Source organism: Eptesicus fuscus, chromosome 11 (genome assembly GCF_027574615.1).
Source record: "Eptesicus fuscus isolate TK198812 chromosome 11, DD_ASM_mEF_20220401, whole genome shotgun sequence".
Taxonomy (NCBI): Eukaryota; Metazoa; Chordata; class Mammalia; order Chiroptera; family Vespertilionidae; genus Eptesicus; species Eptesicus fuscus.
In genome coordinates, this window is record NC_072483.1 from 11,959,605 (window position 1) to 11,984,958 (window position 25,354).

Consider the following 25,354-nt stretch of genomic DNA (forward strand, 5'->3'; position numbering starts at 1 on the left):
TATGTAATGTATTGGAGATGTTAGCTAACACTAGGTGGTAATCATTTTGCAATATATAAGTGTATCAAATAAACACATTGTATACCTTTACACTTAAAAAATGCTGTATGTCAATTATACCTCAATAAAGCTGCAAACATAAATTTTAAAGTTAGAAATTGAAAAAGGAATTGTTGAACCTGAGAAAAAGAATGTCACCCAGGGAAATATGCTGACTCCTTAGGTCTCAACAAGAAAACTATTAGTTTAGCGAATTATATATCAGAGTTCTAAGTCTTTTCGTTCTGGGCCTTTCTAATAATTATATCAGAATCAGACTTAGGGATGGATGCTAAGCTAACTAGAGACCTGTGCAAAACGTATTTGCTGGAGGGAGTCTTTAACAGTATGAATTATGTGATGGTAAGTTTCTTGTATATCTGTTATATTTCCCTACTCCTATTTCTTCCAGCCTGCCATTAAAGGCAGAATAAAGCCATCAGTGTGCACCCATCGAGGATTGGATGATCTCCAAGAGAAGCTCTGTTCTAAGGCCAATGAACAGGAAGGTTAGTCCCTTTGGGGCAGTCCTGCTCCTAGCGCTGCAATTCTGTGGTCGCAGTAACCATGCAGGCACAGGAAACACTGACGCACAGAAGTCCTTCTTTCCAACCAGAGAAACTGTGGCCCAGAAAATTCTGCGGGGGATCACTGTTTTTACTTCTCTGTATCCTCCTGCCACTTGGACACAGCCCAGTCTAGTCTGAGGAACTGCACAGCAAAATGGTTATTTCATAGCCTTGGCTTACTAGCCAGAGAACTAGGAAAGGGAGTCTTCGGAATCCGGAGAATGTTGGGCCTATCAAAGAAAGGAGTTCAAGAATAGAATCCAGAACAGAAATCAGATCCATCAAAGCAGCAAAGAAAACTTGTCATATAATTCATCAAAGAACCAGAATAATTGGCTAAAAGTGCTTTTTTTTTAAGTTTTAGGCTGAAAGATGGCTCTTAAAATAGAAATACTCTGAAGAAGAAACTAGGTTAATTTTTCTACCATTTTCCAGTAGATATAAAAATCCATCCTTTTATACAAGAAGACAGTGTGGTGTAGGGAAATGGAATAAAATTGTGAAGTAGAATCTGAATTATAATCTGATTATTATTGCTGACTAATTATATCGCTTAAACAAGTCAGCTGTCCCTGCTGTTCTTTTATTTTTTAATAATTTTTTTAATTTTTCAATTACAGTTGATGTGCAATATTATATTAGTTTCAGGTGTACATCCTAGTGATTAAATATAACTTACTAAGTAATGGTACCAATAAATCTTGTACCTATCTAACCCATTCATAGTTGTTAGAATACTATTGACTATATCCGCTATGCTATACTTTACAACCCCATGACTATTTTTTCACAACCAATTTGTACTTCTTAATCCCTTCACCTTTTTTAAAAAATTAATATTAGGGAGAGGGAGAAAAATATGCCCCCACACTGGAGCTCAGAGGGAATGAGTCCCAGTAAGTCTGTGTGCTGGGCCTTTAAGAGAAACTTCCTGGGACTCCAGCATCCTTCTGTCTTAGCCACAATTCCCACAATTCCCAGTGGTTTTTACATCCAAAAGTTGTGGAAACTTCTCTTTCTGGCACTTGGACTCTGAGTTGGGATGTCTAGTGTAGGGATGAGACCCCCTCACTCTTCACGGGGGACTTCCACAATTGATATACCCATCCCAATGGTCATCCACCACACGTGGGTGTCAGACCAACCCTTTCGGCATCTCTGTCCCTTCTGCCAGTCTTGATGAGGATTCTTTTTTTATTTTTAAAAATATACATATTTATTGATTTCAGAGAGAAAGGAAAAGGGAGAAAGAGATAGAAGCATCAATGATGAGAAAGAATCATTGATTGGTTGCCTCCTGCTCACCTCCTACTGGGGATTGAGCCTGCAACCTGGGCATGTGCCCTTGGCCAGAATCAAACCTGGGACCATTTAGTCTGCAGGCCCACACTCTATCCACTGAGCCAAACCAGTTAGGGGTGGCTTCTTTTTTTATCCCTAGTTATAGCACTTTCATTTGGCTAGATTTCAAGCAATTCTGAATGATGGCTTTTCTGCAGTGTAGTTGTAATTTTGATATGGTTGTGGGAGGATTTGAGTACCACCTTTTCCTATGCCACCATCTTGAGTGAAAGTCTCCCATTGTTTTCTTTATGTTAAAAATATAGAATTCATGATAAATATAATTGTTTTAAAAATCATTTGATCATATAACAGTAAGAACATAAAGCACACCAATTACCTTTCCATATAAATATTCGTACATCTATATACGTTACAGGAATGGTTACACTTATCCTTAATGATTCTTGATTTTTCATTAGAATTGGATAGCATTTTCATATGTATTAACCTATTTTATTCAAATGTAACTCCAGGGAGATAGGCAAAAATAATGTCACATTTGCATATTATCTTTGAATTTATGTAGTTCCTATTCATGATTTCATTACAGTGGAAGATATGGGAAATATTATTCTCATATTTTACAACTGAGGATACTAAGGGTCAAATAGTTTAATTGAATGATATGTCCAAGGCTGCATTTTATAACATGAAGCAAAACTAGAGACAAAGAATAGTTTGTCAGTGTCAAGTGCTCTTTCTTCCCGTCATGCTGCTATATATTGAAAAATAAAATGGTCTACTGAAGGCTTTACTAATTCTCAGTTATGAATAGAATTCAGTTGCCCTGCCTCTTGGCCAAGCCTCTTTAATTTCTAATATATGTGATTTTTCTGCCATTATTTAATCACAGGACCTTGGGCAAATTATAGTATCTTTTAGGACCTTAAATTTTAGTTCTATAAAATAGGAATACCAACATCAGCCTTGCAGGGTTATTATAAAAATTAGAGTTACTATGAGGAAGGCATTTTTACAGTGTCTAAAATAGAAGCACAATGCTATAATAAATATGATTACTTCATTATTGTTACAGTGCCTATCTATTTTATATTGCTTTCATGGATGTTGAGACAGTCTGAGGGTCACTGGCGCTCTGCTTCTTGGGTGTATTCTGTCAACACCAGTCTTTGATTTCTCTACCCGGATGTCCATGGTCACTTGTACAAACACTTATGAACTGAGACCCTGACATTCATTTCTTACCCTGGTGGGAAGTCCCCAAGGATTTCCTGTGGAAATAATTTTTACTGAAGAATCACAGATATATCAGTGTTCTCAAATGCAGTCTGGTCACTGCCATGAGCCTATATGCATATGTATTACCTAGAGCTTCCTAATCTGAGCATGCCTGATATTTAATATTGGCTTGTGTGAATAATAAAAAAAAAAGACTGTAAGTCAGACAGACACAGGATCAAATGCTAACTCTGCACCACAATAGCCATGTAATCTTGGGTATGTTGTTTAATTTCTTTGTTTCTCAGATTCTTTTTTGTTAAAATAAGTTACATACAATTTTTTTTCTTTAAAAGGTTTGTTAGAATTCAATTTAATGAGACAACGTGTGTTACATTTTCTCCTCCCTTTGGTAATTGGGTGGCTTCCTTTCTTTGTTTTATTTTTCTGGGTTTCTGCTCACTCCCTGTGTGTTCCCAAATCTGATAAATTTGATATCCTCAGGTCACAGGCCCTGCCAAGATACTTCTAATCTTGACTGTGGTAAACAACAATTTACATGTATTGAGATATTGCTAAATATCAGACATGGTAAACATTTCATTACTTGCATTGTCTTTTAAAATACTCATTACAACCACTTAACCCTTTGCACTCGCTTGCTTTTTTCTCGATTCCTTTATTCTAATGCTAACCGTGTGAGTCACACTCGACATCTGAGTGCAAAAGGTTAAGGTATGGTCCAAGATTATCCTATATAATAAAAAGGTAATATGCAAATTGACCAAACAGTGGAACGACCAATTGCAATGACGCGCACTGACCACCAGGGGGCAGACACTCAATGCAGAAGCTGCCCCCTGGTGGTCAGTGCATTCCCACAAGGGGAGCACTGCTCAGCCAGAAGCCGGGCTCACGGCTGGTGTGTGCAACAGTGGTGGCAGGACCCTCTCCTGCCACTGCGACAGCGCTAAGGATGTCTGGCGTCTCCATGGGGTTCCCAGAGACATCCCCGAGGGTTCCCGGACTGTGAGAGGGCACAGGCTGGACCGAGGGAACCCCCCCCCCGTCCCGAGTGCATGAATTCCATGCACCAGGCCTCTAGTTTCATTATATAATTTAAAAAACTAAAGCTTATGAAGTCAAATAAATAAAGGCAAAGCCAGGACACAACCTATTAGTGTCTGAATAAAATTGTGTGTTTAAACTACCTAGCTAAATGACTTCCTCTAGCAAAAATGAGCAGCCTTTCCCACTCCTCAGTTTCCAGAACCTGCTGAGGGACCCCTGGGGTCCTTAAGGCCACATCCTTAGCACAGCACTTTAAGATAACAGGTAGACAATACAATGCTAAATATGCAGCACAAGGAGCTCCCTAATTTTGAAAAGGGAAACACAGGGTGAGCTTGGCGTCTCCAATTACCATATGAAAATGATCAATGAAGAAAGATGCCAAATAGTTCTTACCTGGCGCTCATCACACCACGTATTTTGAGAAGTCATTTCTTAGCCATTTAGAAACATCAATAGAACAGCAGAGACAATTTCACAACAAATGTGTCATGATGGATTTGCTAGTTGAGACTCCTAAATGGTTTGATTTCCTGCATTTATTATAGGAATTGGAGACATTTCCTCTTCTGAAGTGCAAGCATCAATTGTTCTCTAACATCCAAAACAATGATAATTTGTTGTCTTTCTGTCATTGTGCAGTTTAATTCCAGAATAAGCAAAACAATGAAGCATCATCATCCCAATTCATATAATTTGAGAAAGCAAAACAGTTGCATAATAAGGAAAAGCAAGATCAGAAAGGAACATTGTGTACTTTGTATTAACTTTGAAAGTTAATACAGAGAAAAAAGTATGTCGGCAGGACTGAAGGTGGAGATTGTTAAAAATTATATACAGTAGTCCCCCTTATCCTCAGGGCTATGTTCTAAGACCCCTACTGGATGTCTGAAACTACAGATGGTACTGAATCCTATATATACTATGTTGTCTTCCTACACATGCATACAGTAAAGTTTGATTTATAAATTAGGAAGAGTAAAAAATTAACAGCAATAACTAATAATAAAATAGAACAATTATAAAATACAATGTACTAAAAGCAATGTGAATGTGGTCTTTCTTTCTCTCCAAATACCTTGTGGTGTAGCTACAGCATGGATACTCTGGAAAAAGGGAAGATTCGCGTCCTGGCAGGACAGAGAGAGATGAAGCAAGATTTCATTATGTTACTCATTACATAAATCGTGAGTAATTTATGAGTTGTTTATTTCTAGAATATTCTATCTAATAGCTTTGGATCACAGTTGACTACAATAGTGGAAACTGTGGAAAGAGAAGTTGCAGATAAAGGAGGCTGCTATACCTGATTCTCCTTTGCAAATTGGATCACATTTGATCTGCTCAGTATATTATATATTAATATTATTTTGAAACTCTGGAGTTAAATATTAGGACTAAACTATATATCAGGCAATGATGTATTAATTAAGATATTTGAATAAACCTACATAATGTGTATATTGCTTTAAATTTTACAAACTACTACCTTATCTGTATATCCTCAGTAAACTGGCACATAACATAGTATCAGTAAATGCTTCTTGAATAAATATAAGAACATTTTCGCATTATTCTACTCATTTTTATTATAACCCCGTGAAGTATGTATTATTGCCATTTCCTAGTTTGGGGGAGGAGCAGGAGTTGCTTAGGTCACCCAGTGGCAGGTGAGAACTTGAGCACAGTAAGTTCTCTAACTTCAAAACAAAAACCAGGTTCTGAGAAAGACAAGTACCACATGATTTCAGTCATATGTGGAATCTAATGAACAAAATAAACTAATTAACGTAATAGAAACAGCCTCATGGATGGAGAACAGACTGACAGCTTTCAGGGGGCAGGTTGCAGGGCTGGGTGAAATAGGTGAAAGGATTAAGCAAAATAAACAAATAAAAAAATTCATAGACAGAGAACAGTATGGTGATTACCAGAGGGAAAAGGAGGTGGGGGAGGGAGGGTGAAGGGTAGATAAATGGTGATGGGAGGAGACTTGACTTTGGACGGTAACACACAATACAATGTATAGATGATGTATTATAGAATTGTACACCTGAAGCCTCTATAATTTTATTTACTAGTGTCACCCCAATAAAATAAAACAAAGAAACAAAAAACAGGTAATTTCCATCACACTTTGCAGCTTAGCTCTGGAGAGAATATCACCTAATCTGCAAAACACTAGACAGCATAACCAACATTTATATAAACATAGCCTTACGTTTTCATCCCAGAATTCCAATGTAAAATATAATTTCCAGATGCCTTTTGTTATCTTGTTTCAAAGCTTTAGATATATCCTAGGGATCAGGTATGCTAAAAACAGGATGAAAAATCCTATTAATTATAACTTGAATAAAAAAGACTTTCCTTTGGAAACTCACTTAAGAAGAAAGGATTAAGTGTTTACATATATTGATTTTTTGTAAAGTTTGACCCAAAAAAATGTAAAAATTGGTATATATATATATATATATATATATATATATATATATATTAATGTATGCTAAAATCCTTGAAATAATACTCAATTGACTGCTTATTAAATTCAGGTGCAGCAAATTCACTCTATTTTATTAAATCGTATTTTCTGACCCAAGAAATTACTGCAAGGTCCAAACACTATATAGTAAGTTTTTAAAAAATAAATACAAGATATTTGCTGAAGGGTACAAATACCATGAAATAATCAAATTATGAAGTTTGGAAAATCACCATCATAGAATACCAAGGTCTCTAGTCGCACTAATGAAAGATGTTTGAGGAAATTGAGTGGAAAAATAATTTCTGTGAATATATTTGTAATTGGAATGATGGAATTTTGGTCACAGAAAAGAGTAGTTGATAAAAGTAACCATTGTTCTTCATAATAATCTGAATTTCTACTTATTCAAGATTTCTCCCATTAAGGTTTTCTGTACCATGTTTTCTTACCTAATAAGGAAGAATCAAATGCCCAATCATATCTCCTTTCTGGTTTAGATTTATCTTGCCCAGGTGTCTTGCCATAAGACAAGAAATTTTACAAATAACACAGCACAGATATCACTCTTTAAATTCCCAACATGTGCTGGGAGTCCCTCCACAGCACCCTGGAGAGCAGTGGCACATCTTTGCTTGGATGTATCCTGGTGGGAAGTATCATTAGGATAAGAAGTGGCTTATACTGAGTTTTGCTTTCACTGAACATACTGCCTCTCTGAAATCTCTGCCCATTTGTCCTGGAACAGGTCAGGACATGCTACTCCTAAATATGCCACTTTGGCATATTGATTATTTTGCATGGAGGGAATTTGAAGAAAGCACACACACACTCACACACACACACACACACACACACACACACACACACACACACACACACACAAAGTAATGCAGGTAGAGGCTTTCTCTGAGAGCTTCTTATCTCCCTAAAGTCAGAACCTCCAAAAAAACAAACAACAAAGGAAACTCAATTGTCATCAAGCCCCTTCTCAGGAATTTCATCCATCGGGGAAGATTGGCTCTGATCACAGGAGAGGAAACTGGAAGCTGACATGGCACCCAGACAAACTTTGTCACAAACTATCACACCCCCCATCTCTTCTCCTAAGGCCCCGTTCATCTTTCCTAAAAGTATTTATTTTCCCTTAAGTTGCCTCTTTACCCCTCCCCTTCCCCTATTAAGATGATTAATAAGTTCCCAAATCTCACTGCTGTTCTGGGTATTATGCCTTTTTCTTCCTGTGATGCCCTTGTGTACATAACATTTAAAAATAATAAATGTATGTACCTTTTCTTCTGTTAATCTGCCTGCTGTCAGTAATTTCACAGACTCAGCTATCAATCCTAGGAAGATAGAGGAAAAGGTTTTCATTCTCTACAGTCCTAATTCCATTCTTTTAAGAGCACAGAAGCTGTTTTTTTTTTTTTCCCCCTTCATGGGATGATGAGGGGGGAAACACACACACATACACACACACACACACACACACACACACACACACACAAATAAATAAATAAATAAACAAACAAACAAATAAATAAATAAATAAATAAACAAAATGACTTGATACTTGTAAAAGACTTGGAATACTACCTGGCATCTAGTAAGCTTCTGATAAAAGGTAACTATTATTATTACTAGTTGCCTAATTTGAGGGAAGGTACAAAGTGTTCCTAAGCACCAGGTTCTTCTATTGTAGAATGAAGATTCATTCATCAGTCATCCTAAAAATATTTAGGAGTCTAATAAGGATCAATCCTTATGTGGGACAGTGGTGCTAGTAGCTACTTCACATTGATTTTAGAAAGACTAAGTGAGGTAATAAATATTAGGTCATCAACACCATGCTTGCTGGTGGGTAAGAATTCGGTACGTATTAGCTGGTGATAGGGAATGGTGGTGGCTGTCATGGAAAAATTATGTATTGCTGTTATACAAATTCAAGAAAATTACAAAACAACAACAACAAAACAAACAAACAAAACAAAACAAAAAACAAAGTCAAGCAGAGATCCAGGAAATAAATCAAGGAAGGGTAAAGGACAACAGAAGGGCATGCAGGAAATGACTTGTCCCTGGTGCAGGACCAAATATCAACCCAACTTCCCAAATGGTAACAATATGGAGAAGAAATCCAGAATACAATGAAGAGGGTGATGGAGGTGACAGAAACTAGATGATACTAAGGATCAGAGCAAAATTGGAGATAGAATGTAGTTGACCACATCAAAGTACAGAAGAAAAAAAAAAAAGAAGAAGAAGAAAACAAAAACCCACCAATGACATAAAAATGTTTGATTAAAATAATATAGTGCCCTGGCTGGTGTGGCTAAGTTGGTTGGAGCATCATCCCACACACCAAAAGGTTGTGAGTTTGATTCTTGGTCAGGGCACATACCTAGGTTGCAGGTTAAGCCTCTGGTTGTGGTTCATACAGGAGGCAACCAATTGATGTTTCTCTCTCACATCGATGTTTCTCTTTCTTTCTCTCTTCCTTCATCTCTATCTAAAAATCAATAAACAAACAAATAAATATAGTGGGTGTTGGTGGGCACTGAGATCCCTGCATTCAAATGAGGCAGGAGACAGGAAATGCTAATTCAGCATCACTGGTGAGATACCCAGACTTTAGCGGCCTTATCCTGGTGTCTGCTCTTGATATGGTCACTGCATGCGTGAATCCTGGAACTCTGTTAAGGCTTCTATCTCCTCCACTGTGCTTAAGCAAAAGCACATTTGGACAACAGAGCAAGGGTGTGTGAGCTTGACATGAGATGAGAGGGTTTGGAGAGATACAGCTTTCTGTTAAGTGAGTGAATTTGTTGAATGAATGAATGAACCAAGTAGAAAAAGTGGGAAAGTACTAGTAGACACCCTTGTCTAATGGCAAGAGCCCAGGATTAGGAAACAATAACCATGGTGGAAGTAGTTATTAAACTTTTTTTTCCTCATTAGAGGGTTATATTGAATTAGATGTTAATTACCAAATAAACATGATGCCATATATATGTGGTCTTAAAATCTCTCATCTATAAAAAGAGTCTCGTAATAGGTAATACCTCAGATGATTTCAATTAGTAAATTAAAAAAAGAATAACCAGTGACTTTCTGATCACAGGAGAACCACTCTAATCTCTATAATGCTACCATCGAGGGATAGAGGAAACATCTGTGATATAGATTCATTGTGCAATGTTTTTTAGCTTCCAAAAGGTGGTGATATTCATAGACACACTTAGAAAATGGCAAATCCTGTCTACCTCATAAATATTTTAGAAAAGTGTCTATTATTACATCTAAATATTAACCATTCAACAAATCCATCAAAAGAAAGTTTCTCTCTCTCTGTCTCTCCATCATTTTCTGGATTTTTGTCAGTCTCAACCCTACCAACGCGCCGTGGTGCCTGAGGCTTTCCCCATCACTGCCTCTCAGATGCCAGCAATGCATGTGTGCAGCCTTGTGGAACCATTAAGTGGTATGGCTAGCAGAAACCTGGGCCACAGTGTTAGGGATTTCCCTTTTGAGAGAAAGAAATATAAGTGGGTTGGAATTATTGGCAAACACTGCTGTGCTCCTTGATCATTTCATTTCTGTTCTCCCTCTCTTTTAAGCATGTTGAGGCCCTGTGAGTCATGATCAAGGCAGAAGAGAATGCTTTGGCCTAAGTGTTCTCAACCTGGCATCAGAATTGTTGAGCTTATACAATTAGATAGCATGTATTTCCCCAGCTAAATGGGTTCATTCAGGAACAATGTGGAGTCTCATGATGAACCACACGCATGTCTAAAGAAACAAAAGAGAGGAAGGCTCTTGTATGGATGTGCCAGGGGCTTTTGTAAACGAAGAGTCCTTAGGAGGAAACTAAAATTTTAAAGTGCAATGACTTACTGGCTGAGTTATGGCCAGCTGCCATTGGCTGAGCTGTTACTGGACAAAGCGGAACCTTTATTTCTTCCTGCTGAGACAGTACCCTAGTGCCACTTCCTATCAGACATGCAAGGTACATCTCTGGCTGTAGGGGTCAGGAGTGTGCTGACATGTGCATGAGCGTTCTCTCTTCTAGGCTCCCTACTCCATTTTAAATTAGGTTTCTGTTTATTAATTTTTTCAAATAGTAAAGTTTTAGGTGTTCAGGGTCAAACATCAGGTAAACTATTAGAAATATGTACATCTCTGAAACCTATGGCAGAGAGCTTGGGGATTCAGAATTATCTGTCAATTATTTTGTACTCTTTTTTTTTTTAGATTCAACATGAAAATGCTTCCTAGCTTACCTTGACTCTGTAATCATTGCTTGGGACCACTCTTTACAAAGGGCAACTGTCACGACATTACTCTGTCTACAAGTTTTAGCTTACAAAGTGACAGCCCAGAGGTCGAGATAAAATCAAACAAACAGAGAAATTCCTTTTAAAATATAATTTTAACTTAATTTGACCATAAGAGGGAACATTGTTGCCATTGGAGTAAGAAATAAAGCAAAGTTATGCCCTAGCTGGTTTAGCTCAGTGGATAGAGTGTCCGCCTGTGGACCAAAGAGTCCTGGGTTCGATTCCAGTCAAGGGCACGTATCTTGGTTTCAGGCTCCTCCCTGGCCTGGGCCCTGGTTGGGGCTCCTGCAGGAGGCAACCAATCAATGTGTGGCTCTCACATCGATGTTTCTCTCAGTCTTTCCCTCTCTCTTCTACTCTCCCTAAAAATCAATGGAAAAATATTCTCAGGTAAGGATTAATAAAAAATAATAGTAAAAATAAAGCAAAGTTATGGAAACTTTTATATTTGTTCATTTTCAAGTAAGAGAAGAAGGGCAGGAGAGTTCTCTGACAGTGGCATTGTGATTGGCTTCATACAGACTCATCTCATGCTGGGTTTCTGACAGTTTGCCAGCTTCTGTGTCTTGCTTGAAAATCTGAGCCTGCGGAGAACCTTTTGATGGCATGGTTATATTCTCCTCTGGGAACACCATTCCTTTCAAGGCAGTTCCTGCGGGTGACCCAACACAGGTATTTGTGTAGTAGAGGTGTTTTTGCACGTGACCTAGCTAAACTAGAGGCACACGGATGAATTCCAGAGAGGGCGCCAGAGGGCAGCAGGGCACCCTGCATTCCGGAACCATGCGCTGAGCCGGTGACATGCAAAAGCAAGAGGACGAAATCGCCACGAAGGCAGATCACAGTGGAGGGCACACCCTTGTAATTTAACCAGTAACATCACACAAACCAGGCACAGTGTGCCCTGCCGCCTCGTGCACTGATACATACACATTTTCTAAAATAATACAGATGATGAAGTATGTGAAAGATTGCTTTCACATGTAACCCCATGTATAAGGTGACCAGATTTTAACATTGGTAAAGCGGGACACCATTGACGGGAGGGGGGAGGAGGTTCTTTTTTTTTTTTAATATATTTTATTGATTTTTTACAGAGAGGACCAGAGAAGGATAGAGAATTAGAAACATCGATGAGAGAGAAACATCGATCAGCTGCCTCTTGCACACCCCCTACTGGGGATGTGCCCACAACCAAGGTACATGCCCTTGACCGGAATCGAACCTGGGACCCTGGGTCCGCAGGCTGATGCTCTATCCACTGAGCCAAACCGGTTTTGGCCCGGGGGTTGGGGGTTCTTGATTAAAAATTTGGTCTATATTGTAATCGCTTTTGGCTTTTTTAATAAAAGGAAATTCACTTCTTAGATCATCATTGAATTTGCATCCTCTTTTCTTACTCATTATGTTAAAAATCTAAAAAAAAATAATTTAAAATTATATTACAAAATTATTATATACATATTGCTTAAAAACATAGTAAGTAGGTACATAATTACATGAACCTATTTTATTGTTAGTTTATAAATTAAATTAATTTGATTGTTATAAAGTAACTATATTTTAAAAATTATTTTAATCCTATATTTCTTTCTAAATAATAACAATACTAACTTGTATTATTTTTCCTCTGAATTTGCCATAACGTAAGTCTTAAGTGTCACTTTCAAGGCTGGCGCTAGACTTTTTGCCGCCACTATAAAATATAAATAATACGAGTACTGTCTGCTAAATTCAAGAAAATGTATGTATTTATGAAATAAATAAATAAATTACTTACCTAAATTATCTGAATAGCTGATTTGTAATGACATCACTTGTTTAACTAGCTTACTAGCACGCAGTAGGATGTGTATCGTTGAGAGACAGTTACAGAATGTTTTCGTCGTTGCCAATCCCAAAAAATGCCATTGTTCATTAAGTCCAAACAATGGTGGTCGAATTCTAACAACTGATCAACAATGCGAACTTTGATAAGCAGTTCTCGATAATCAGTTCTCAACAATTATTTGTTATTATTAAAGTTTAACATTATAAAATTAACAAAAATAATATAAAACTCATATCCTGGCTAAATAGCCACATGGCCGCCGAAAACCGTATATTCCCTTCTTGTTCTCTCGCCGTCCCCTAGCTTGCCGTGCATTCTTTCCAAAAATCGGGACTTTTTTAAAACGCCGCGGGACGCGGGACAAATTGTTAAAAATCGGGACTGTCCCACCAAAAGCGGGACGTCTGGTCACCTTACCTATGTAGGATAGAAAGGGAAAAAGACAGAGTACCCATAGAGGATTCCTTTTCCAGTCCTGATCACATCTTACTGAAATGAACTTTTTGCCTATTTCCAAAATAAACAACTCATCCCTTTTTGGTAGGATGTTTGTTTCATTATTCTATTTGTAGCAATTCTGGTACATAATAGACATCTACAATATTGTGATTTTACTGATCAAGAAACACAAAATAACACGTAGAATGATATAGAATAAATGGGAAAATAAGTTATTTGATAGAAAAAATATTGAGTTGGGTATGTTCCTTATGTGAAATGGATTTGAGCTAAATTACAGACTTAGGGAAATACTGTGGCATTAATACACAACCAGAGAGAAATGTCAGCATTTGACTTGGGGACAGAAACATTTCAAGGATGTTTTATGCATTAACGCACCAACAGGAATCACAACAAACAGAAAGAAATAAATTTGCACAAAAATAAAATTGCAAAGTAAAAATTGCAATAATCAGTAAGTAATAAATGATGAAATAGAAAATACAGCACACATGGAAGATCACAAGTTGATACTCTCAATTTACAAAAAAAACCACACCTTTATAAATTTAGTAAAGCAAACATCCCAGTAGAAACGTAGGCAAAGGAGACATACAAATGGTCAATGATCATGTTTTAAAAATGAAATCTCTGCTTCTCCCAGCTGCCGGAAGGTGCTCGGCCCGGAGAAGCTAAGGCCACATTGCGGTGAGGCCCTCACCTGACCCTGCGACTAGCACCTTGCTGGGCAGCACTCAGCCACTACATGGCCTCTGGCTGGGAGCTCGCCTGCATCTGCTGGGCCCTTGTCCTGCATGACGGTGACAGAGGACAAGATTTATGCCCTGGGAGGCTCATCTGCAAGGAGGGGCAGGTGGACCTGCCCCAGCAGCTGGTGCGGCACCAGCAGGAGGTCCTGCCCCCACCACTGCTGCCCCAGCTGAGGAGAAGGAAGTGGAGGCAAAGAAAGAAGAATCTGAGGAGGCTGCTGATGACATGGGCTTTGGGCTTTTTGACTGAAACCTCTTTTGTAACACATTCAATAAAAAGCTGAACTCTGGAATAAAAATTAATCTCTGTAGTAATCAAAGAAATACAATTTTAACTAAAAATGTATTGTTCCATATGAAATTAGAAATAAAAGTTTGCAACATAAGACATCCAGGGGCGGTAAGAGCACAGTGAACTGGGCTGTTTAATATGCAGCTGTGGGATGTGCTTCTCGTGAAGGCGGTTGCCCGTTATATAAATTAGGAATTAAATTGTCCATAGCAAAGCCAAAGTGGTAGTGACTTAAACGATTTAGGTGTTTGATTGTCTCACATAATGAGAAACCTGGAGATGGAGAATCTGGGGATGGAATGGCAGCTCCTTATCAATACATCCTCATTCCCCGTTCTGTCTCTCTCCCTCCCGCGTTGCAGTTCCTCTGTGTGCAGGCTCTCCAAGCCGTTCCCAGGTTGCTGTTTATTTTCCTTGTGCAGCTGCTGAAACTCCAAGCCCGTGACAACATTTCGTCACATTCCAGTGCAGAAGGCCAAAGGGAACAGTGGCAAGAGGGTCAGTCTTCTCTGAACAGAACCTTCCAGGGGTCCATCTTCAGTTAGGTTTTACTGCCAGAGCTGCGCCGCATGACAGTCTGCAGGCATGGAGAGAGTGGAAGTGGATAGACAATTAGCAGTCCCTATCATAGCCTCAAAAGTTCATGCATATCCAACCCATCAGTATCTCAATACCACTTATCAGTTATATAATCCAATATATAATTTTTAGAAAGGTTTTTAATAATATGTTATTCAAAATAATAGTTACAACAGTAAAACTAGAAACAATGTGATTGTTCAATAACAGTGGAATGGTTAATTTAATCGAAGTATGTTCACATGATTTATATACTAATATATGGCTTACAAATATTGCAGCAAATAAAGCTAACAACTTATTATGGGGGGGAAAAACCTTAAATCTCTACCTATATATATTTACACACATACACAAAATGACTCATAAAATATAAACAGTGCTTTTGATTGATTTGCGAGGTTGTATCAATGTTTATTTACTTACCTTCACTTATTTATGTTTTCCCAAATATTATACAACTAGAGTCCCGGTGCATGAAAATTCATGCACTGGAGCGAGGGTCCCTCAGCTCAGCCAGCCCCCTCTCACAGTCCGGGAGCCCTCAGGGGCGGGAGGGGACCTGGCAATCAGGGGACGGCAATGCCCCATCACACCTCTGCTGCTGCCACTGGCGACAGCACAAGCCTCAGCCGGCCCTGGTTACCTGAGTCTTGGGCCGGCCCTGGGCGGCTGGGCAGCCGCATCCAAGGCTTGCCTGTGCCTCAGGCTGGCCCTGGGCAGCTGGCAGGGCTGAGGGGACTGGGTGTTGCTATCTTGTGGCTGTGGGTGCCGCCATCTTTGAGGGCGTGACAGTCAATTAGCATATTCCCTCCTTATTGGCTGTGGGTGTCGCCATCTTTGAGGGTGGGGCAATCAATTAGCATATTCCCTCCTTATTGTCTGTGGGTGCCACCATCTTTGAGGGTGGGACAGTCAATTAGCATATTCCTCTTTATTAGATAGGAGGATTGTATTACAGGGTGAGACAAAAGTAGAGTTATCATTTTTGTATGTAAAATAATATAATAATTGATAAAAAATAATACAAGAATCAACTTTGTTTCATATACTCACAACTGTGTACCTACTTTTGCTCTACCCTGTATTTTGGTGTTAAACATGATAAATATATTTCTAATGAAAAATAGTCAACGTTTATAATAGGTTCACTTCAATGAAATTCTCAGACGTGTGAGAATGCATATTGGCCATTTTTTGTGGAGGCATAGTTGAGAAGATTTATCTTTATCTTTTAAATGTCACGCCTCTCACCTTCTTGGACAAACTGTTCATTGTTCCCTAGTTACACAGCGCCCTCTAGTGACAGGACCAGTTCTGCCCTCTCGCAAACAGCCCTGGGTTTAGCTTTGTGATTCCATATCTTAAATATCTTAGATGTGATTTGCTTTTCAATTGTAAAATAATTTTACTTAGCATGAAATGCCTGTATTTTAATTATTTGTAATAGAAAAAATATAATTTGTTGAAAAATCCATGAATAAAAAATACATACTTTAAAGTAAAATTTCACTTTATCAATTACAAAATTTAAATATGTTTGAAAATGGTAAAAAATATATTGCAAACTCATTAGGTGGGAAGATGTACTCAAATACATTAGTCAATTATGATAAGGAAGTGATAATTAAAAAAAACAGGTGAACTTTAAATTTTATTTAAATAATGGAAAAATAATCAAATTAAAACATCCTATGTAATAAAACCCTAATATGTAAATTGACCAAACAGCAGAACAACCATTCACTATGACATGCACTGACCACCAGGGGGCAGACGCTCAACACAGGAGCTGTCTCCTGGTGGTCAGTGTGCTCCCACAGCGGGAGCACCACTCAGTCAGAAGCCAGGCTCACAGCTGGCGAGTGCAGCAGCCTCTCCCGCCTCCACTGCAGGTGGGCAGTAAGGAGTGAGGGGTCCCAGAGTGTGAGAACCCCGGACTGTAAGAGGGATGTCTGCCTGCTGGCTTAGGCCTGATCCTGAGGTTATTGGGCCTAAACCAGCAAGCAGACATCCCCCAAGGGGTCCCGGACTGTGAGGGGGCACAGGCCAGGCTGAGGGACAGCCCCTCCCAGTGCACAAATGTTGTGTACCAGACCTCTAGTTTGTATAGCTTATGAGAGCTTTTCAAATTACATTTAGAAATATTTTATATATATTTTTTGAAAAACATAAATATAAAAACATTATAATTGAAAGAGAATGTCTTATTCACCAAGAAAAATATATCATTGCAGGATAATATGAGATTCGATTCAGTAAAGATACTAACAGAGATGGCACATGTTTTAACATTCCTGGGATGCTTTTGAAAAGAAAATGTTCAAAGGACAATTATTGAGATTTTATACCCCCAAAAAATGTGATGAGGATAAAATAAAATGAGTAAAGTCTATTTGCTTAAGAGTCATGGGTATAATGCCTGCCTATCTTTGCTCTCACTGGAAGACTTAACCAGAGTACTTGAACCAAATGTTTAATACAAATTGCCTCCTATGTCTTGCCTCTTACCATCTTTAATTTTTAAAAAATAGGGTTCAAGAGTTAATACCTCATAAATGTACTGAGATGTATTAATTATTCAGCAAAGAAATGATGTATCATAGACTTCTGGAAACTTAGACTGCTCTTATTAACTCCCAGGGAACAGTATAACACACATTTACAAACCAAACCTAAGCTAGTTTCTCCTTCCTTTACATACTCAGCTAGAGGCCCGGTGCACAAAATTTGTGTTTGGGGGTGGGGAGGGAAATCCCTCAGCCCGGCCTGCACCCTTTCCAATCTGGGACCCTTCCGGGGATGTCCGACTGCCGATTTAGGCCTGATCCCACAGGGCAGTCAGACATCCCTCTCACAATCCGGGACTGCTGGCTCCTAACTACTCATCTGCCTGCCTGCCTGATTGACACCTAACTGCTCCCCTACCAGCCTGATTGACACCTAACTGCTCCCCTGATGGCCCGATTGCCCCAAACTGCCCTTCCCTGCAGGCCTGGTCCCCCACAACTGCCCTTCCCTGCCAGTCTGATGGCCCCCAACTGCCCTCCCCTGCCAGGCCAATCACCCCCAACTGCCCTCCCCTGCAGGCCTGGTCCCCCACAACTGCCCTCCCCTGCTGGCCATTTTATGGCAGCCATCTTGTGATGATGTGAAGGAGTCGCGTGAGGGCGCGAGGACCACTTAGGCTTTTACTAGTACAGGTGTAATAACTTTATAATCCAAAAAAAATTGTAACCCTACAAATGAATTTAGGTTCAGTTGATAATAACAAAGTCAATCTAAAGGTTGTGAGTTATAGTAGTAATTTGGCATAAGTCCAAGCACAAATCTCTTTATTTCTCTTTCTAAATCCTTGAAATAACCAGAGGAATAAATGAGGCCCCCACAATTTACACATTCACAGATACTGGGTGGGTATACAGACAGTCCTCACGTTGCATCGGACTTGATGTACATCATTTCGTGGTTATGTCGCCATCTCCCATTTATTTATTAAAAAAAAAAAAAAGTTCCATCATTTCGATGTATGTACACATGTGCTTTATGTTTTTTATTATTTATTTACCACAAGAAAAGGTCAGGAATTGTTATCTTTCTTTAAAAAAATTTTTACTGTTTCACTTCATTACTGCTGTATATGTGTTCCATGTGAGTGATGTAGGTGCTTATGTAGGTGGGTTCCGACTTATGGCAAAAATCACGTTACGTAGTGCCCTAGGAATGAATCTCCAATGTAACCCAAGGACCTACTGTAAATTGCAAAACTCACAGAAACCAAAAATTGTATGAATTGTGGGAAATGTTCCCAAAACCAATAAAATAAGAGTAGGAAACTACAATACAGTGGGCTAGTGGTGGAGTGATAAATATTGCACATTGGGGACAGTCCAGAAGCGCTAAGGGAACCTGGAGAGTGGACTTAGAACACAAAGCAAATACACACCTTTGCCAGAAGAAGCTGCCCTGTTCTGGGTGGGCAATACTGTGGGCATGTCTAAGTAGAAAAAGGCAAGATAGTGCATGGGTGCTGGAAGTGATGGAGAGGAAAGAGGATAAACATTTAAGAAAAACAATATTAATAGTTGCCATCGCTCAAAGAACTGTCCATTCCACTGTAGAAATAGCAGAGGCAGCCCTTTAAGAGAGAAGCCGGGAAGCTCTCCTAAGCTGTTCTCTAGCTGTCCTCTCTCTCCATGGCCTTCTACTAAGAGCTATTTTCAAATATAATTATGCAATAGAAGTATTGTTCTCAATGACTTTATAACATGAAAGTTTGATTCTACCGCCTTAGTGGAAAATGGTATAAATACAAAAGGAAATATGCTATTTCAAAATTTCCTTCCAAGTTTTACTTCTTATAATATAGATATGTTATTTTTAAACCATTTTCTTTATATTGTCTGATATGCCAAAGAAGTAATTATTTTGAATGACATTAAAACTCAAGATTTTCCAATATAGGGTTAGGGTTAGTGTTAGGGACCAAGGCTGCCACCTTCCTGAGAGCCTGACCAGCACCTCCCCCACCCCCAAAGGGAAACCTATTGCCCCTCCCTCCTAACTCATGGTGGCCCCTCCTTGCTGAATTTGGGCTCTATAGGAGTTCTGAGCACAATCAGAAAGTGACAAGGTTGTGTGACTCTAAGACTGGGGCCATTTCTCTCACGTGCCTGACTGGTGCAGAGCCCTCCCTTTACATGGCCAAATCTTGGTCTGTTTGAACCTGATAAACTCTGCTGAGACTGCATAGTTACAAAGGTTTGCAAACACTTGGCAGATGGCAGGTAAACTTAGCATATCCTGGGACTTTTGTTAAGTGGCCACAGACCCAACACTGGCACTTAGTTTAAATATGTTTAAATGTGGTGAACACCACTCGTTCCTATCTGGAGACTCACTGATAACCTACCTTATGCAACTCCAGTACCAGCAAAGGCTCTTCCAGTGACTGAGCCTAACAGGCAGACAACAGGCAAAGGCAGGCAGAAGCTAATCTCAGGGTTTCTTCCACCTTTTGCTGACCTGCCTCTGAGTTCAGTGCTGGTGGAAGGTGGGGTTGGTGTGCATCTTGGTCCTTTCTGTGCACACCCAGGCCCAGCTGCAAACTGTGGACTGCTTTGTAACTCTAAATAGGTTGCCCAGACCTAGTCTCAGGCAGTGTCTGTCATTTACCTACACCAGAGTCCCTCCCAAGAGTGTCCAGAACCAACATACCCAGTTTTCAGATTTAGACAACATCAGAGCAGGATCCAGTTAATCTTCTCCAAGTAAAAGGAGATCTCAGCAGGCACCAGATCCTGCTGAGGCAAATTTTGCTTCCTCTGGACAGAACCTGAGCAGCAGCTTGTACACTATGGTGGGGGTCTAGCGATCAAGACTCAATTATAACAGGAGGGCTTGCATAACGTACAAAAGGGATATTCTTGCAGCCCCCAGCTCAGGTGATCAAGGAAATTGCACGATTAGGTCCCATAGAACACCTACTACTTAAGGCCACCCTACCAAGACAAGGAGACACAACAGTTCTAGCTAATACTTAGAAACAAACACCAGGAGGCAGCCAAGGCAAGAAGGAAAATAAAAAGCCACTAATAGAAGAACAGAAGAAATCTCCAGAAAATGAGCTAAATGAAATGGAGGTGAGAAATTTTCCTGATATGGAGTTCAAAAAAGTGGTTATAAGTGGTCTGCTAAGGGAACTTGGTGAGAAATTCAACAGCATGAAAAAGCCATACATGAAAAACAGTCTACATCATACTAAAAGGGCAAAAACTGAAAGCATTTCTCTTAATATCAGGAAAAAGACAGGAATGTCTGCTTTCACCACTCTTATTCAGCCCAGTACTTAAAGTCTTAGCCATACCAATCAGACAAGAAGACATAAAAGGAATCCAAACTGGAAAGAAAGGAGTAAAACTGACATTTACAGATGGCAAGACACTGTATACAGAAAACTGAAGATTCTACAGAAAGAAAAAGAAAACTACAAGGACTGATGAGTCAATTCAGTAAAGTAACGGGACACAAAATAAATATCCAGAAATCAGTTGCATTTTAATAAATCAATAATGAACTATTTGAAAGAGAATCTAAGAAAACAATTTCATTTATAATTGCATTAAAAATAAAATAACTAAAAACAATTTAGAGAAGGATATAAAAGACCTGTACTCAGAAAATTATAAGATACTGAAGAAAGAAACTGAGGAAGATACAAATGAATGAGAGTACAAATATATACCATGTTCTAAAATAGTAAGAATTAGCATAATTATAATGTCTATACTGCCCAAACAAATCTATAGATTCAGCTGAATTCTCATCAAGCTACCAATGATGTATTTCAAAGAATTACAGCAAATATTCCAAAATGTATATGGAACCACAATGACTGTGAATAGCCACAGCAATCTTGAGAAAGAAGAACAAAGTTGGAGGTATAGCAATACCTGATATAAAACTATACTACAGGGCCATAGTAACCAAAATATCATGGTACTGGCATAAAAACAGACATAGATCAATGGAGCAGAACAGAGAACCCACAAATAAACCCACACTTTATAGTCAATTAATATTTGACAAAGGAGACAAGAACATACAATGGTGTAAAGACAGTCTATCAATAAATGATGTTGGGGGAGAAACCAAGATGGCGGCATAGGTAAACGTCTGAACTGCTGCCTCGCACAACAATTTCAAAACTACAACTAAAAGGCAGAACGGACATCATCCAGAATCGCGCGTGCGGAGAGGGCTGGCAACTGAGTACTCAGCTGGCTTTCTCAATCTGGAGGGAAACAAAAGCTCCCAACTGCTCTGAACTCCAGTTCCAGGCGAGACTCTGGGGACCCAGACTCATACGGGGAGAAACTGGACTGTCTTGCAGTGGGCGAAACTCGAGGGCAGCTTTCTCTCAGAGGTGTTTGCAGTGATTACCATGGGACACTGAGACCCAGGGGCCTCTTACAGCAGGGCTGACAGAAAGTCATTGCTGTTTGCTCCACCCTGAGACTCCACCCCATCCAAGCTGAGCACAGAGTCTTTTGCATATGAATGGCCTGGTTCTTTGTATCCTAAACTTACCTAACAAACTGCAGTTGAGTCAGTGAGACCCAGAACATCCAAAAGAAGACCCAAGGCCCCACAGCAGCTTGCATTGCTTCACAGCTGGGCCTCATCTGGGCACCTCCAAAACCCAAACAAAGAAGAGGAATCTGCAGATCTCTCCATAGCTCCTGCTGAGTGGCCTCAGGCAGAGGCTAAATTAGCACCTCCTTGGAGATCCAAGAGCCAGTGTACCAAGGGATCAGAGTAGGACCATCTAGATTACAACTCATCAGATCCATAAGGGACACACTCAGGGGGCAGACTCAGTGAGCACCAAAGCTCCACTGAAGCAAGTCTTGTCTCATAAGGGTGTCTCTAGCACAGAAGTTCTCCCATTGTAGACACAGCTGGAGGTCAATTCATCCCAGTGATACCAACAACAATCAAGACTTAACTACAACAAGACTGTGCACATAGCCCACAAAGGGGTTCACCAAGAGTGTGCACCTCAGGTAACTCGGGAGGCTGAGCCACTGGGCCCTATACAACACCTAGCACACAAAGCCACTCTATCAATTCAGGGAAGCAGCCAAAATGCCAAGACAAAGAAACATGTCACAAATGAAATAAATGGAGGAGGACTCAGAGAAAATGGCGACCGGCAGGTAGGTAGGGAGGGTGAGCGTGTGATCGAGTGAAGGAGTGACTGAGGTGTGTGTGGACGTGTGTGGCTGTGTGTGTGAATGAAATAGGGACAGTTGGACCCTGCAGTTCTTCCAGGGGGCATCCAATCCAGGCAGTCCTGGTTGGCAAGACCCCGTGGCTGCTGCAAACACTCCAGGGAGGACACCAGTGGCACAGAGACCCCGCCATTTTAAGAACGGAACTGCTAGAGACTAGAATCCTAACCTTACCACCACCTAGTCTGGTCTCGGAAGCAAACCTGGTCACTACAGCCACTCTGGTAGAAGACCTGCCATCCCAGCAGCAGAAGCGCGAACCCTGAGACCTCCATCTGCAAAAGTGCGCCGCTGAGGGCGGTAAGTGCAACCTCCCCCTCCCCAGTGCCGGAGCTCAGGACTCGCCGCGTCCCCAGCCCATAGGCACCCGGGCACTCCACTGCCCAGGCAGTGCTGGGGAACCACTGAGAGCCCCTGAGGGGGTGATTCTGCACAGTCAAGGGTGCGCGGCCCTACAGTGGAATCTCTGAACTGCCTCTTCCTAAATAACTGCCCAGGGACACCCCTGCGGTGCAACTTCAGTGCCAGGGGGCTTCAGAGCTTTGCGCCCGCGGGCGCGCCACCAGTTCGCGCACACTCCAGGGCTGGCAAACTCAGGCCCACAGCAGGGGAAGGCACCCTGAGCCCATATATCCACAGGGTCCTCTGGAAAGCTGCTTGGGGCCCCTGCTGGGTGTGATTCTGTACAGGCAAGGGTGCGCTGCCCCACAGCAAAAACTCTGAACTCCTTTCTCCTGAATAACTTCCCACATACACCCTACCTGTGCAACTTCAGTGCCAGAGTCTCTCAAATTGCTTCAGAGGTGTGCGCCAGCGGGCGCGCCACCAGTTCGCGCACACTCCAGGGCTGGCAAACTCAGGCCCACAGCAGGGGTAGGCACCCTGAGCCCACATATCCACAGGGTCCTCTGGAAAGCTGCTTGGGGCCCCTGCTGGGTGTGATCTGTACAGGCAAGGGCGCGCTGCCCCACAACAAAAACTCTGAACTCCTTTCTCCTAAATAACTTCCCACATACACCCTAGCTGTCTAACTTCAGTGCCAGAGTTCCTCAAAGGGCGTCAGGGCAGTGCGCCTGCAAACACACCTCCACAGAAGGGAATATACAACAGGCAGGCACCCTGAGCCCATCTACACACAGGGTGCTAGTGGGAGCCACTGGGAGATCTCCCAACAGACGGTTCCTGGGTGCCACTGTGAGTTCCCACTGGACACGCGCGATTTCAACTAAGGGTGCAAGACAGCAAAAACTGGGACACTCCACTCCAAAGCTGCTGACTTTTAGACACCACAGTTGTGCCTCTCAAGCTTCCAGGCCTACATCAAGAGAACCCAAGTAGCTCAAGTAGGGAGCTACACTAGATTACCAAGCCCAGGAGAACTGAGAGATTATACCAGTAGCACCATCACCAAAAGATCCTGGGTAGCAAAGCAATTGGAACTACAATTAAAACATTACAGGAAAACATGGGGAGACAGAAAGGAAATTCTCAAAGGAAGGAACAGGAAGAATCACCAGAAAGGGAGTTAAATGAACTTGAGGCTAGCAGCTTAACAGAGAAAGAATTCAGAGTATTCGTTATAAGGATGTTTAAACGAATGGATGACAAATACACACAACTCAATGAGAGCTATAAGGAGCTGAATGAAAATGTCACCAACATGAAAAGAAACCAAGAGGAGATGAAGAACGACATAGCTGCAATAAAGAACACAATGGAAGGCTTAAAGAGTAGAGTAGAAGAGGCTGAGGACCGCATCAGCGAATTAGAAGACAAGGTAGGAAAATACACACAAACACAGCAGCAATTGGAAAGAAGACTTAAAAAGCAAGAGGAGAGCCTAAGGGAGCTTTGGGACAACACAAAACGAAACAACCTTCGAATAATAGGGATAAAAGAAGGAGAGGAAGAGAAGCAAGGAATAGAAAACCTATTAGAAGAAATAATGACAGAAAACTTCCCTGATATTGGCAAGAAAAAAACTATCCAAGTCCAAGAAGTACACAGAGTCCCAAACAAGTTGAACCCCAAAAGACCGACACCAAGACACATCATAATTAAACTGACGAACACCAACTACAAAACAAGAATCTTAAAGGCTGCCAGAGAGAAACAGAAAGTTACCTACAAGGGATCTCCTATCAGAATATCAACTGATTTCTCAACAGAAACACACCAGGCCAGAAGGGAATGGAATGAAATATACAAAGTGATGGAAAACAAGGGACTGAATCCAAGAATACTATACCCAGCAAGGCTATCATTCAAAATTGAAGGTGGGGGCCACTCCCGAAAAAAAATGGCAACGGAATAGAGTTGGGTTTGGAGTCTGTTCCTGGGGCGGAGTGTAGGAGCAGCAGAGGCTCGCAGAGGGAGTGTATCTGGGCAAGCCAAGGGACAGCTAAACTCCAGGAGAAGGCGGGGGAGTGCTGGGCAGTGTTCCCCTGACCGCGCAGCACCCACAGGGGCTGGGTCCCCTCCCGGAGCTGCGGGCTCACCGGGCGCCTCGCCATCTTGCAAGGAAAGGAGGATTTTATTGGAAACCTGACTTTCCGCGACAACTGCAAACACTGAACTGCTGCGATCACCAGACCACCGGTCCCCTATCAGCGCAAACATTCGGATTC

General features: G+C 40.8%; 1 pseudogene; it reads left to right on the forward strand.

Annotated features, from left to right (window-relative positions):
* Positions 1 to 324: 324 nt before the first annotated feature.
* Positions 325 to 25,354, forward strand: part of LOC103287797 (pumilio homolog 3-like) — a 43,195-nt pseudogene continuing 18,165 nt past the window's right edge.